The following is a 16,542-nucleotide window of genomic DNA, read 5'->3' as shown; positions in this document are numbered from 1 at the left end:
ATATGGACATTGACGAATGCATATTATTGGCTGCCTTCACAGCATAGAATAACATTTTACAAATAAGTTTGGCTTAAAAACCCATTCTAAGTCTGCACAATGTCAAATTCCATTGGAGTTTTAAGAGTTCCATTTTAAGAGTTTTTATTAATTGCTTACACATTTTGCTTAAAGCGGTTTATTCAAATTTAATCACAACTTTCGAGAATCATTTCAAACGGTGTTACCAGGTTTCATTTGCAAATGGCCTGGTGGCATATTAAAAATATCATTTTTCATAGTAGATTGAATGGAAGTGTGAGAGGAAATGTAAGTGGGGTCAGGCACATGACAGTCATCAGTCAGTTGGTTAACTTGCTACAAGACTATCTCACCTACCTACCCACCTCCCTCCCTCACGCCATCCCACACCCACAACAAGAACACACTGTATGCGTTTAAGTGCTTGTTTGAGGTTTATGCGCAGTGTGACCATAATCTGCCACAGACACTCACACAACAGCGCTGAAACAGAGTCGACAGATAAATAAACAAGTGACATAGTGAACGAGCATGGCAGGAAGAGAAATGGGGGGAAACTGACAGGGGTAAGGGACTACTGAACACTGTGTCCTGGCACAAGTCTGATTAATGATGTTGCGACAATAATTAATTATATGCCTGTACGATGGTGCGAGTCTGGAGATGGTGGGTGGCCAGGTCGATGGAGTGTTTGGGGGCCAGTGGGCGTGGCCAGTAGTTGTTGCCACCGCAAGTATTTCATTTCATTTGCGCGGCATTTTGCAACGACAGAGACCAATATCAAGACCACAAAAGCCACTAAATGATGTTGCCTTAAAGCCTTAAGTCTTTTGATACGGCAAAGCCTTGTGGTTCAGGCCATTTCAAAGCATATTAGAGTCGATTATATCTACATACATACGTACGGAGTTACACACAAACGTACAGATATGGCCGGCAAGCCTGCGGCCACCAATTAAATTGCAATTTGAGTTATTTCTACTGCATATTCCCGTCCTTTGAGTTGAGACATTTCAATTTGCATGTGTTAACATGCAATGCAAAAACACAAGGAAAACGGAAAAGGATAACGGTGCGGGACAGGCATGGAAAATGCAGCGGCGATTCGATTCTTATCACTCGCCCACACTCACTTACTCACTGGAAATGCCAACGGCCAAAGTGCAAAGAGTTCTAGTTCTGGATCCTTGATCCTTCCCATCACCACCACCACTGCCATGCACCGTTATCCGATACAAATGGCTTTTCTAGTGCTTTCCTTGCTGTTTTCCCCCCGCCCCCAACTAGGACCAACTGCTTCTTGCATTTTCGTTGAGGTTTATTATGCCGACGAGTTTACCCCGCTTGCATGCCATGAGCACAGAAGTCGTCACAATGTTTCCTCCGAATCCCGTCTCCCGCCTCATACCTACGGTGTGGGTGTGTGTGTTTGTGTGTGTGGAAATTTGAATATCCTGCGGTAATTTCCACTATTTTTAGTACTTTGTTGCCCTTTTGAACTGTCATTACTGCGGCTTTGCGGAGTTTTTCTGCAAGTGGAACTTGCAACACCAACCCGACCCCACCTCTCCCTACGATGTGCCTGTATGTGGGGTTAAGTGACTAGCACTTGTGCATCCCTTTGTCGGAGAGGGGAGTAGAGCAATCGAGGGTTATTCAACTTTCTGCATTTTTCGCCCCCTACGAATCCTTTGGACTCAGCGAATTGAGATACTTTTTATGGATAAAACAAAAACCGAGTAAAAACCAAAAAAAAAAAGGAACAAAAACCAAATCCCCATATAGCAGCAACTTGGCAAACTCTCATAACTTTGATGAGAATTTTTGATTACTTTCCAAATAACGCGCCCTGCTCCCCAGCAGTCTGCTCGTTTCCCCATATTGCCGACGTCTCCATGCCATTGGACAATTAGAGCACCATTCGTTGATTGAGAAATTAGCCAAGTTTGAGCCTCGTCTCGTCTCCAGTTAGCCACAACTGTTGGCCATTCCAGTACGGCCGTTGCGTGTACATTCCCTCAGTTTTATGCTCATTTTGTGCATGATAATTGCTCTAGTCAAAGTTTGGCACACTGAAGAAAATGTGTTCAGCGAGGAAAACGCACACACAGACACACACACACAAATGACAAAGCGATGAGCTGCCCATGTTAGGGTTAAGCTCACGCCCAACTCTTTAACCCCAAATCGCTAGCGCCCCACAAAATTGGCACGTTAAAAACGGCCATAAAATGCATGTGTAAACAAGATGACAGCGACGACGATGGCGTTGAGCTCCCGCGTCCAATTATGACCATGGGCAGAGCAGGGCGAACTTTTATCTAAACAAACAGCTCATTTGGGCAACAAAAAGAAAAAAACAAAACCTGGGACTAAACTGACCTGGCCTGGGCTGGACTGGACGGAGCGAGGCAACAATCATTTGACGTAACGACAAGAAGGCGAGGTGCGGCATGCTAAAAATAAATGAAGACATTAGCGACGCTCAAATGACATGTTATCGACTTTTCGTGGAAGCAGGCAGATGGACGGGGCTAGTAGGACTAACGCAATTACCGTTAGACCAAGCATGGGTGTCGTCGGGATCATAAACAAACAATAATAAAGGCCAACAGGAACGCCAACCGAAACATAAACCTTTCTAGACCCAATCTCCGCCCCGGTTTGACCCTCGGTGAATATTTTTTTTGTTTTTCCTTTTTTAAGCGCTCATTTTGGCGCGCTTTAGATTCAAGCGAATGATATAGAAACATGCAAACTTCCGGCGGAAGTGCAGGAGTGCGATAGAGATGGCAACACTGTCACACACATGAACACAAAAAAGCCATTAACACACACACACACAGATAAGCATACTGGCTGGGAATGCGAATGGGAGTGGGTGAGGGTGAGGGTGAGGGTCAGTCATCCAAGTTAAGTTGTCTTTTGCTCTGCTTGCGATAAATTTCCATTCCGCCAGTCGACTGCGCTTTTACTACACGGTATTCATCGGCACTCAGCCGCAATCAGTACGAAGCTACATAAATATTTTAACACACACACACGACTTGACAGACGGACGGTGAGACGGAGAAAGAGACAGACTTTAAGGGGATGACCAAACGGCCCCAAACAACTTTAAAATAAAAAGTTTTGCGGCATTTACCAGAATGCAAATTGCCATGTGCAAGTTCCTTCCATCACTGGAATCGATGGAAAGAACGAAAAAAGAGAAAGACGGAGGCCCAGAGCCACGAGCCCATCAATTAAAGGTCATTTCCATGTCAATGCAGTGCAGGAAGCGGGCCAGAAGCAGCAGCAGCACCGCCACCACAAAAACACAAGGCCCACTGTTTTGTAGTCAAGTCGACCAGCCGACCGGCCGGCGCACCGACACACCGACGAGTCGACGTACTTAATTGAAGCATTTTGCCCCACGTCATTCTCCAGATTTGTATCGCCTGCATGTGTGTGGGTGTACGTGTGTGTGCCAGCTAATGGGAACCTTTTTTCTGGTGCAAAATACTTTTGTTACGAAATTGCATTCCTTTTGGACGTTGTTGTTGTTGTTTTTGCTGTTTTCTGTGTTACCAAATACTTTGCAGTTTGTAATTTTTACTGAGCTGTAATTTGTAAAGTGCCGCAGTCTGCTCTTTACTTATTATTACCCCAGTATATTTGGGAGCATTTGTTTTCAGTTCAACATTTCATTCTTGCTTTTGTTTCTATTTTTTTACCCTTGCAAAAAAAGTATATTAATTTTGGTCAGAAGTGTGCAACGCATAGAAGGAAGCATTTCCGACCATATAAAGTATATATATTCTTGATCAGCATGACGAGACGAGTACATATAGCCATGTCCGTCCATCAGTCTGTCCGTCCGTCTGTCCGTCCGTCTGGATCAACACAAACTCCTCCTAGACTGTTACAGAGTTGAAATTTTGCATCTAGGCTTGTATAAAATTAAACATTTGTTAGTTTAATATATCTGTTAATGACTGTGCCGAATTTGATAAAGATCGGTGGAAAACAGTGACTTTGATCAATATCTTCGTTATTTCCTATGCTAAGATTGTAAGATTGTTCGCAAACTTTAGCCTTTTTAGAAAAAACGTTTTCCACTTTGATGGCTATGGGTAAGGAAAGAGTTACCAAAAAAGTTGCAAGGGTATACAAACTTTGACGCGGTCGAAGTTAGTCCCGGCCCTCTGGTTTTTATACCATACACCCATAGGGTGAAATGGTATATTAAAGTCGCCAAAATGTATGTAACAGGCAGAAGGAAGCATATCCGACCCCACAAAGTATATATATTCTTGATCAGGATCACCAACCGAGTCGATCTAGCCATGTCCGTCTGTCCGTCTGTCCGTCCGTCCGTCCGTCCGTCCGTCCGTCTGTCCGTATGAACACCTAGATCTCGGAGACTGTAAGAGCTAGAGCCACCAAATTTGGTATGAAGACTCGTGTAGTATGTAGAGTGATCAAGTTTATTTCAAATTTTTGCCACGCCCCTTTCCGCCTCCGCAATTTAAAAAAAGCGTTTATCTCAAAAACTATTCCAGCTAGAGACACCATATTTGGTATGTATATTCGCTTAGTAAATGCACACATTTTGTATGTGTAAAAATTTTGCCACGCCCTTTTCCGCCCCCGTAATTTGAAAAACTTGATTATCTCTCGTATTTTTTTACCTTATGCAATCACACTTGGCACACTTAAATTTAATACTAATATCTAGCAAAATACCAAATTTGATCAAAATCGGACAAAAAACAGTCGAGTTATGCATATAAACGTTTTTCCATAAGGCCGGAGTTGGCCGTCAGCTGGTGGGGGCGCTAGGGTGCTCGTATGATTGAGTGAGCGAGATACTAAGATATGCTTGTAAAAAGCATGTGAAAATGCATTTGTTTAATAAAGTTGAAATATTTGCTTTACTGGTGTATGGTATACCTAAGTCGGCGAGACGACTTACTTACTTCATTTTTAAATTGAGTCATTAAAGACACGAAATTTACAGCGTGCCAGTTTTACGAAATCGAAGTGCTGAAAAATGGAAACTTAGACCTGTTACCTTTAATTATTACTTAATATTATTTTAAAACAACTTTGACAAAGTAGTTCAGCAAAATCTATTCTGTATTATGCGTAAATCAAATTTACTATACAATTTTATCTCCTTTCGATACGCTTTTATGTGTCTCCCACTTAGGCAACGTTAAAGTCGAGATTTCCACAATTCTCCCGCATGAATTTTCCCTTAATATAAACCGAAATAAAAGAATTATTATATCCGCATTGTAAAGAATTAGAAAATAAAATTACTTTTTATTTAAAAACTATTGTTAAAATGGATAGATTGCTTTCAACTTAATCCGTAGATAATATTGGCCATTGTGTTGCCGCTGGTTGTCCTGCTCCCCGCTTACCAGTATATCCTTTTGTGAATTTCCTCACACTGATTTGCATTTTCAGCATTGTTACTTCTCCTCCCCTTCAAATGGCACTCAAACTCTCTGTTTTTCCCTCTTTTACCATCTCGTTCTCTCTCTCAGCCGGTCTCATTCCCACTTATTGCATGCAATTTATGTGATGCATTGTTTATGACAGATTTATGGCAAGTTAATGACATGCAAGGACCGTGATTTATATAGCTGGCACAAATATGCCAGCAAAATGTCAAAGGAGTAGGAGTGGGTGAAATAGTGAAGGAATTCGAACGGGAGTTAATAGGGGGAGGCGAAGCCCAAGGCTCTCAACAGGAGGCATTAATGAGCAAACCCGAGCGGAGATCCAAAAGCTTTGAGCTAATAGAACTAACGGGCTATTTGGACCAAGAATTCCATTAAAACTTAATAATTTGATAAGTTTTCTGCTGCCACAATTCGAGAGCAAGATGCTGCAGCCTGACAGTTGACATTTATGTGGATGCAAAAACTTCTTCACAACGTCCCCGCACTTTCCTTTTTATTTTTTTATTTTTTTGGTCCTTTGTCTTTTATCTTGTTCCTGATGTTGTCGCCAACTTCAGAGTCCTTGGGTCGGTTGCTCGGTAGCTGTACTTTTTTATAATGAGAAATTGTCAGCGCATAAAATAAAGTCCAGGCAATGACAGCTGACACAACTGCCAACTTCTCCCACCAACCATCCTCTTACGTGGCTGATGTTAAATTAAAGCTTTTGCACTTTTACGCGCCAGTTTGACATCTTATTGTTGTTGTTGTTGTTGTCATGCCACTCTGTTTGTTGTTGTTGCCATTACTGATGCTTCTTTCATACCATAATGAGTACGCGGCCTCCTTTTTTTTTGTTTTTTGTTTTTTATTTTTTTTTTTGGGCCTGGCCAGGCAAATATTTATGTATATGCCCGACTGGTTGATTACAAGAAGAAAAATGAAGAGCGAGCCCAAGAAGAGAATCAAGAAAAAAAACGTACTTATATTTTGCATGCTTGGTTTTTCCGTTCTCAAAAAAAAAAAAAAAAAAAAAACTTTTCCCTGCTTCGTTTTACGGGTAAGTAGGTTGGAAATAAACAAAACAAGAAGCAAAAACAAAAACCAAGCAAATACAATTTTCAAGGTTCAATGCACAGAACTTTGGCTTTTGTTGACTCTATGTCGTTTATTATTATTATTGTATTTCATTTCTGTAAGGTCAAGTGATATATATTGGATTACACATTCGCTTGGATCCTTTGCGTGTTTGGCACATTTTCCCATTTCAGTTTTTCGGTTTTTGAGGTCGCCTCCCTCTCCTCATATATATCAATTAAAGTTCAACATGCAAGCCAAAAAAGCACAAGAAAAAAATGGAAAGGAATTTCGACATACCTTCTTGTTGCTTTCGACCTTTTTTTTTGGCCGTTATCTTCTTTGAAATCTTTGTAAATGCTAATGAAACATGATTTATGTGTAAGGCAACATGAACAGAACATCAATTTGTTCTTCCATAGGAGGTAACGACTTTAAAATACCCTTCGTTGGGTACATGGTAGGAAAAATTAAAACTAAACAAGGGCTTAATTGAAAACTATTTAAAATGTTTGCTAAAGTGCATTGACTTTTAGATTAATTTGTATACTAAAGAGTTAGCATTTATGAATGCTATCTATCAAACAATTAAAGATTTTAACTAGAACATAAATCTTGAATCTTGTTGATCATAATGTGGCTTAAAATATCCTTCTCTAGCATTGAAGGGCAATCGCTCCATGTTTGTATGGTATGGAAAGGAATTTCATTTCTTAAAAAGAACTTCTCATGGAATTTGTTTGCGGTTAATGCGTGTGTGAGCGATTTACTTCCTCAAACGCAGCAGCACAAGCAACACCCCACAATGGGTAATTAACACACCGAATAGGAACCAACACCAAACACAACAAACAAGAAAGAACACAATGCATAAATCTACTTTCCCGGTTCAATGCGCCGACTCGTCTGCGGTTGGCAAAGTTGATTAGAAGAGAATAGCTAAAAGAAACAGAGCCAGCGCCGAGGGAGATTGGGAACGAGAGCAAGAACTAGTTTTCTGTCAAATATAATGGGAAATCGAAGCCACCGCCAAAGCACAGTGGAGAATGGCAAGAGCCACTTCTAATGAGCATCAAAATAAGCTTAGAAAGTGCCAACTGCCAGCATTTTGAAATGAATACGCACAACTTTTGCCACATTTACATTTGCGAGGCTTGTGGAATGGAGAAAAGGCGCAACCAAGCGCAAATTATGGCCATGGAGGAGTATCAGCAGCAGCCGCAACAGAGCCACCAACAGAAGGAGTTGTAATTGTAATTGTTCTCTGCAACCAAAAGAAAAAAGAACCCGACCAACATATCCGCCAGATACATTCTGCTGCCGGGCTGCTAAACATTTATTTTAATACAAAAGCCATGCAGTGTAAAAGAAGAAATGCCTCAAATGTGGTGAGGAGAGCGAGGGAGAGGGATGAATGTGGAGAGAACGGAACAAAAGTTGCATGAATGCAAACAGACCCAAATGCATATTCAAATAAATTAGCAACAAACAACAAAACCAAACAGCGTAAAAGGCAGTAAAAAGCAGCAAAAAAATAAGCTCTCAACTAGGATGAGAGCTAACGGTGGTGGTGGTACATATAATTATATTAAAATAGCGAAAATTTTTCTCTTTCAAAGAACCGAAATGTCAACACACTAAACTTTCAAAGAAATTGCAAACAATTGTTAGTGGAAATTTCAAATGAAACATGAATTTTGATATTCCACACATTCTGCTGCAAATACTTTTCAGTAAATTATTGAAGACTCTCTTGGAGTAGCCAAAAGGTATTCCTAGTCGATAAAAGATTAAATGATTTATGATATAAATAAAATCTGGTTATAGCGATAAATAATCTAAATTTATGCGAATAAGTGAAGCAGAAACTTAAATTGCAATCTTACTTACTTGAACTCTTCCAACAATCGTTCATTTCCAATTCCATTCATATGGAAAAATGGAATATTAAAGAAATAAAACAAGTTTTAAAAAATGGAAACATCCTTGATACTCCTCCTCTTCCTCCATCCTTGATAGTACACTATTTTCAATCAGCAAAAAAATTCGTTTTACATCTATTTATAAGACATTACCAAGTTGGCTAAAAAGAGTTGTGGAAAATTTCAATGGATCAGTATATCTCAAAGACATTTTTAAGTCTCCTCTGAATTTATAATAGTAAATCATAAGTGGACAAAGTTTCTATTGAATTCGATTTACATTAGAAAAGTAAAGGTATTAAAATGGAGACTACTGACTGCAATAAGAAAGAAACGCATTTCCACATATTCCCATTTCCATTTCCACTCCCTTTCCCCATGTGGGCCTAAGTAGAAGTAGAAACTGGCGAATGCAATGGTTCTGGATTTGCACATTTCATTATGTAAAGACAACACAACACAGAAAAAAATACAGATGAATATGAGTTGGTGCAATAAAAATTATGCATGCCATGCCATACATTTATTAACATCCCAATGAGGGCTGCCAGTCCTACTAAACAGCGCTTATTGTGCTGCCTCTGTCTATTAAAATTAAAATGTGCTGCTTTTTGTTTTACACATTTCTTTCGTTACATTTTGTGTAGCAGAAAGAACCGAATTTACCACACAAAACTCTGGCTCTGGCTGGGTAGAGGTGCCTGGCAATGGGATTTTTAGCCCACCCGACGGTCTGCCACTTCAGTGATTTTCAATATGAAATTGCCAGTCCGCCACTGGCAGGCAGGCAGGCAGTCAGACAGTCAGACAGATAGACAGTGAGTCGGATAGACTGACAGTCGGCTGCAAACAGACAGTTGGGGGAGTTGTTTGCTGACTGCATGTTATGGCATGCTTGGATGAATACGAGTGCAACAACATAATGAGCGACGAACTGCGGTTTTTGAGCCTATGCAAATTAGCAGGCATATATCTCTGTCTACAAAATGCATACACGTGTGTATGTATCTCCACTGTATATACATAGCTAATGTATATGTATGTGGTAGAAAATGTCTGTTGCAAGCAAAGTGCAAAAGGGCAGCAAGAAATAGCAGTGGTTTATGCAAAATGCCCATGATAATCTTTAATAAACATGCCATAGAGCTTGGATACAGTAAAAGATACATACATGAATGTCACTCACAGTTCCTTCTATCAAATCCTTTTTCGCACACACACACACCCACAGAGTGAGAGAAAAGACGAAATGAACACAATTTGATTATGAAAATCCTAGAAAAGTTGTCAGTTTGCATTTTGATAACTGGCAATTTGCATGCGGCCAGCAATTAGACATACTTCAGATTGAAAAGAACACACACACACACACATAGATATATGTAGATACGAATACAGAGACAGAGACATACAAAGAGGTTGTGTGTTATGTGTATTTTCAAGTGCGGTCGCGTTTATCAGTCGCTCCGCAAAGTAAAAGGACACAATTGACGTACAATACCTGGAATATAGAGGGGAAGGATTAGGAAGGGTCGCCAAGAGACTGGCCACTCACCTGGACTACAATCGGCTGCCCAGCTGGCTGCATCTGTTGTGTTGGAGAAATTATTTATTTCCCATCAGCCTTAGCTTGGAGGCCACGCCGGGAGGGGCGGCGGGGGTGTTAACCATATCCCGCGCTTTCTCCGGTGGTGGGAAAAATTGCTTTTTTGCATTTTCCTTATCGTTGACTTCTTAGCGCTTTTTTTTTTACTTTGCCTTTGCCGATTGCAATTAATCAGCTGGTAACTAGTGTTGCGAACCGTCGATCGATAACAGAGCCGATAAGCCAGCTGACGGATTAACATAAGCTCACAACAGTAGCCTCCAAAGTGCTGCGTGCTTTTGGGCGCTCGCTTAGGCGCGATTTTTAAAAATCCCCTATAGACTGAGTAAGTCTTAAGTTACCGACTAGCAATCTTTTCAGGTTACAAGAAGAGGACCAACAAACCCACAGCGTATAAAACCTGGCAGCAGGTATAAAATGCAAAAAATACATGGAAAAATGGTTGGAAAAACGTCGACTACTCCAGGTGGCAGCCACAGTTGTGGAAATCCACCCATGGTACAAGCCATGGCAGGGGCACGGATTCTGGAGGCCCCAACAACCGTCATCACCACCACTACTGCACCGGTGGCAAACTTGGCCGATGCAGCGGACATAGCTACAAGCAGCAGCAGCAGCAAAAAGCACGGACTGTGCACAAACGGAGGCAATCCTTTCGCCAAAGGAAGCAAGATCGCCAGGACACCACCGCAGGCTCTTCACTCGGCCCCGCCAGCCATTCGAGGATTACTTGTCTCGGCTGGATGCGAAGAAGAGACACCCAAACGGGCAAGGGAAGCAAGCCCTTGCAACACCGAAAGTGGAACCACTCCGAAGAAACTAAAAGGACCGCCGCAGGCACCAAACATTTTGATGGCCGAACTGGGCAAGATCTTAGACGAGATCATAGATGGCTCGGTTAATAAAAAGGCTCCCCCGACGCGCAACACAACCCAATGGATGAAGGAGGCACATCTTAAGATGAAATCCATTCACCTACAGGTAATGGAGCAGATGCAGGAATATCCGGTGAAGGCTGGACCATGCCTTGCATGCGCAACGCGCAATTCTGCCGCCAAAACCAACAAAGAGGTTACGAAAAGGAAGGATACCAGGACGGAAGACCCACCGACAGCCAATAAGAATGACAGGAGGAGGAAAAAGAAGTCGCCAATCCAGGAGCGGACTCCAAGGACCCGAAGCCCCGCAGCAACAGCAGTATCATCAGGACCAGTAGTAGCTGAAACAACTCACGCAACGAACATCGCTGGAGGGAAATGGCACAAGGTGAAAAGCAAGCCGAGACCCATTAAAAAGAAGAGGCCAGACGTCATCATGGTGAAGTGCAAAGACCCAGCCAATTACGCGATGGTACTGAAGTCAGTCCACACAGACGCCGGAATCCAGCAGTTCAAGGAGAATGTATGTGCGGTTCGACGCACAGCAGCCGGGGAACTACTCCTACAGTTGACCAAGCCAGCGGACGAAGCAACTGGTAAACTGCAGCAGGCAGTGAAACAGGCACTTGGAGACACCGCTGATGTCAAGGCGATCAGCGATAAGGCCATGGTCGAAATAAAGGATCTCGCAGAATTCCACACTGCAGATGATCTTCTGCTCGCCGTCCTGGAACTCATCGACGAGGATTTGCCGGCAGAATGTCACCCAAAGATGCGGAAAGCGTACAGCGGTACACAGACCGCAACAATGATGGTGAACCCGAATCTGGCGAATAAGCTGCTGCAGGCGGGCAAAATACGAGTAGGCATGTGCATATGCCGAGTACGCCTGAAGACTGAGCCGAGACGGTGCTACAAGTGTCTGGACTTTGGGCACACAGCAGCTCGGTGCAGAAGCAAGCACGACGCGTCCAAGCTATGCTTCAACTGTGGTAGCAAGGATCACGCTTCAAAGCAATGTGATCAGAAGGCAGCGTGCATACTTTGCACACGACATAAGCGGAGCAATACGGCGCACAACACGCTCAGCAGAGCTTGCCCGTTGTTTGTAGAGGCTGGCAGTAACAGGAAGGATTAAGTTTCTACAGCTTAATCTAAACCACTGCAGGTCGGCACAGGACCTCTTAAAACAAACTGTGCGGGACCTGAAAGTAGATTTCTCAATCTTGTGCGATGATCTTTTCTGATGAATTTAAACCCCCAAAAAAATAAAGAACAAATTGTAAAACTGGCATGCACATAAATAAACAAAACACACGCACACACACACTATTTGGAAAAACAAATGGAAAAAGAACAAAACCTATTTTCATATTTATAACTCTTAGCTAAAGAAACTTATCTTTTTAGTCCTTTTTGCAATTCTAAACTAACTAAATTACTAGCCTTGACCTCTCCCCCTTACACTGTTACACCTCTCTCTATGTCTCTCTATCTCTCTCTGTCTCTATATCTCTCTCCCTCTCTCTCTCTCTCTCTCTCTCTCTCTCTCTCTCTCTCTCTGTGTTTGGTTCACTTTTTCTGACTTCGGGACAAGTTTCCTTTCCGTTAACACAAAAAGAGATAAATTTGTTATTTATGTGAAAATAAGTTATGACCATTGATTTGCATCTCGGCTTAGTGCTTAATTATTTTCTTGAATAAATATCAAATATCTTGCAATGAATTGTTTTTGTTGTGTTTTTTGTTTGTGTTTTTGATTTAATTTGCATGAAGGATCAGAGTAAAAGCAAGACATAAAGAAGGACCTAGAATTTCTGCAGTCTACTAAACAAAGTGGGCTAAACATTTTTAGTACTGAAACTTAGTTATTGTATTGTAGAGTATTATCAAGTCTGTGCACATACTTTTTTCCAGTTTTTAAATTTATAGCCAAGTGTTTGTTGCATTTGGAATGAATTCGCATGGGTATAAGCTTGGTCTTATCCCCAAAGATTGCATTTCTTATGCATTTTCGAGCCATTTCAAGTGCTGAACACTTGGCTTGAAAATTGTTTTTGCTAATTCATGCGGCCAAGACTTGGCTAAGTAGCATCAAGCTTAATTAAATGAAGTATTTACATATGTATGCATGTATGTAGAGACACAGATACAGTGAGTTGAGTTTAGGGCACAGCCTCATGAATAGGCATTACGTATACGTTAAAATTTAAGTGGCATACACTCGCTGGCTCATTCACACACACACACACACACACACACACACAGAGGGACAGACAGACACCATAACACGTGTTATAGCCCACTTAGGAACTGCTGGGTTGAGGATCGAGTAAGGGGGTAAGGGGGTTGTTTGCTACTTTGGCACTTTTCCCTTTGCATATGTATGACATAATTAGTGTCATAATAACGACGACTCTCACACATATGCAGCCACTTCTTGCTTACATCGGTAGGGCTAAAAAAGTTGAAAAGTCGCTCATTTGAAATGTTAATAAGATGCCCTCGCTGGCAGTGACTCAGCTCCTTCTGCTGCTTTTTCTAGCCCTTTGAATTGTGATTCTTTAACTCAACTAATTTGCATATTTTTCACGCTCTTTTCTCTCGTTCTCGTTCTCTTTGCAGTAAATTACTTAAAAATACATTAAAAATGTACAACAAGCTACAGCTGCAACTGTAAAAGGAAGGTCAGAACGACAGCAGCAGCAGCAGAAAGGATTCTAAGGATAGCACAGAGAACAAAGGTGAGTTGAAGTAAATATTTATTCTACTCTAATAAATATTCATTAAAAATTATAATTAATGCAAAAGAGAAGCATATCTACTGATATAAAGAGAATAAAAGGATACATACATAGATAAATATTTTTACTTTTTTCATTTTTTCCGACTTTTTTTTAATCACTGGTCTGTTTAATTGAGCATAGAAACCATCACAAACGTAAATTAATTGCTTTAAAAAACAATATATAAATGTTTCGTGTTCATGTTGGTTTTATAATGAGGGTGGAGTGGGTAGAGAGATTTGCGTAAATGTAGAACGGAAATGCGAAACCGCAAATATTTTTTATAAATATAAAAACAAAAAACAACAACAAATAAAATGCAAACAGGCAAATGGACAATGGGAAAAAAAAGCAAGAGAAACAATGCACACAACACTTCTAATATTTTTTGTTTATATTCCCCCAAGAGTTCATAACTTTTATCACTCACTGTCACGCACAACACACACCCACATACACAAACACACCCACAGAGACACACATTTGTTTGCATTGTTTTATTCTCGCCTCTCATATGAAAATGCACTGTGACAGCCATTTTTTTAAATGTCAACAAGAGAAGCATAAAAAACTCTAACACTTGGCCACAAATGCTGCACTGAAACAAATTTTGAAGGAATTGTTTAATGCCTCAGAGCTAAGGAGATGAGAATGTCGTTCGTTTCATATTATTTTTCTTCAAGTGTACATATGTGTATCCTTTTACATCTTGAAAGGCTTTTTAAATTGTTCGTGGGAAACAAAGAGTTTATGGAATGTTGAGGAAGCGGGGGGAACACAAAATCTATACATTGCAGCCACTGTTAATGTTCATTTGTTTGCCGACCTGCCAACATTTAGAGCTCTTACTGCCCCTTAAAGTAGGCAGCACTTTAGTTGCGAATGCAATTGTATGCGACAAACGGTTGAAAATTTAATTAAATTTTTGGGCACAGCTAAACAACAGACGAAGAATGCGAAATTTCTCAGAACTGAACCATTCGCTATGCTGGCTGGCCATTGGTCCAGCTTTCGAGCCCACTTAATTGGATTTTCGTTTTCAGTGACCTTAGCAACGCCTGGCCGCAAATAAAAACAACAGCGCAACTGTGGTCCGTCGAATGGGGGATCGGAAACTGGCCAGAAATATGTATTTAAATTGCATTTCGCAAACCGCTCTTTGATCAGCATTTATCCATCCAAATGCATCGATGTTGCCCCCGCCGGCCACCAGCAACCATTTTACCACTTGTCAGTTTATTTGACTTTATGCAAATTTATTGTATACATAATTTATAATTAAAGCAACAACAACAAAACAAAAAAACAATAATTTGCCAATTTAAATGCGCAATTAGTTTAATTGATGGCGTTGAATTCGGTGGTATATGGTCTAGAACCAATTGCTGGCCATGTATTTGTCAAATAAATATGGCAATTTTGTTGCCATGTTGACAGCAGCATCATCATCAGTAGTAGTAGTAGTAGTAGCCACCCAATAACAACAATCCATAATTATGCAAAAATTACAAAACAAGCGACTGCAATTAAAATTAAAAATTAACAAAACTGCTTCCCTCCCCTCGCCAACGAACCACCCTATACATATGTACATACATACTTGCCAAATTAACACCCACATGACCATCATATAAAGCTCATTAAACTTACATTTACATTTATAAAATGCTGTGCATAGTTTCGACACCCTAAATCCAAAATATATATACATATATACCTATGTGTGTATACTTATATATTACGTAAAATCAACTAATTCCAACGAGCAGACCGTGAGCCCGGAACTAAAACACGAACCGTACTGTGAAAACGAGTGTAAGAAGCATATACTACGGCATAACATTTTATGTGAATTACCATAAAATTATTTTTATTTCATATTTTATTTTCATTTTTGGTTTTCCAAGTGTCACCGCCGGCAGCCGCATGGTCTGGCATTGGCAGTGGCTAAAATTGTGGCCAACAATTAGGCAAAGTTGTGTGTGTGTGTGAATTTGTGTGGATTATTACAGTCATTGGCCTAAATATTAAAATGTAATTAAAAAGAAAATTACCAGTGGGGATTAAAAGAGGTGGAAGCGTAATACAAAACTGTATGCCAAGGCACCATATATATTCTATGCACACACCTCCGTGTGTGTGTAGATGAATCCACATTTATATGGAAATTGTCAAATATGTTTATAGCAGTGGAAAACTGTCTTGCGATTTGCAATTTGACCCTAATCATGAAGCTATTATTTATACAATTTCTGTAGATTTTAAATTCTACTTAACCTTTATTTCCATTCAAATTGCAATTAAAATTTACTTTGACAATGCAGTTGACAGTTTTTATATTCCAACTAATTGAATAAACATTGTGCATAACTAAAGTATTAAAAGGCATTGGTAGTATTACAAAGGTAGTATTACTACATGGCTTTGCTTAGATAAAAACCAAAACACTGACTTTTCTCAATAGCTTCGTTATTTTCTGAGCTATTGTCGTGAAATATTATAATCCTGAGTTTTTTATACCTATAAACGAATGTGCCGAATTTGAATGATCGGTGGAAAACAGTGACTTTGATCAATATCGTAGTTATTTCCTATACTAAGATTGTAGGCCGTTCTTTCGCAAACATAAGCCTTTTTAGATAAAATATTTTTCCAGTTTGATGGCTATAGGTAAGGAAAGATTTACCAAAAAAGTTGCAAGGGTATACAAACTTTGACGTGGTCGAAGTTAGCCCCGCCCCACTGCTTATTATCTGGAGCAGATCAAGTATGAAAATTATCAGGATCAGACCACTATATCATAAAGCTCTAGAAGAA

General features: G+C 40.4%; 1 protein-coding gene across 1 annotated transcript in view; it reads left to right on the top strand.

Moving 5' to 3' along the window:
* The first annotated feature begins 206 nt into the window (after window positions 1-206).
* The window catches only part of LOC6650132 (protein toll), a 32,088-nt gene continuing 15,752 nt past the window's right edge, over window positions 207-16,542 (top strand). The window contains exons 1-2 of the mRNA XM_002072668.4: window positions 207-220; window positions 13,565-13,683. The gene's annotated coding sequence lies outside the window, so the exon portion shown is untranslated. The remainder of the gene's footprint in view (window positions 221-13,564; window positions 13,684-16,542) is intronic.

Source organism: Drosophila willistoni, chromosome 3R (assembly GCF_018902025.1).
Source record: "Drosophila willistoni isolate 14030-0811.24 chromosome 3R, UCI_dwil_1.1, whole genome shotgun sequence".
NCBI classification, from domain to species: domain Eukaryota; kingdom Metazoa; phylum Arthropoda; class Insecta; order Diptera; family Drosophilidae; genus Drosophila; species Drosophila willistoni.
This window is presented reverse-complemented; position numbering and strand designations above follow the sequence as displayed.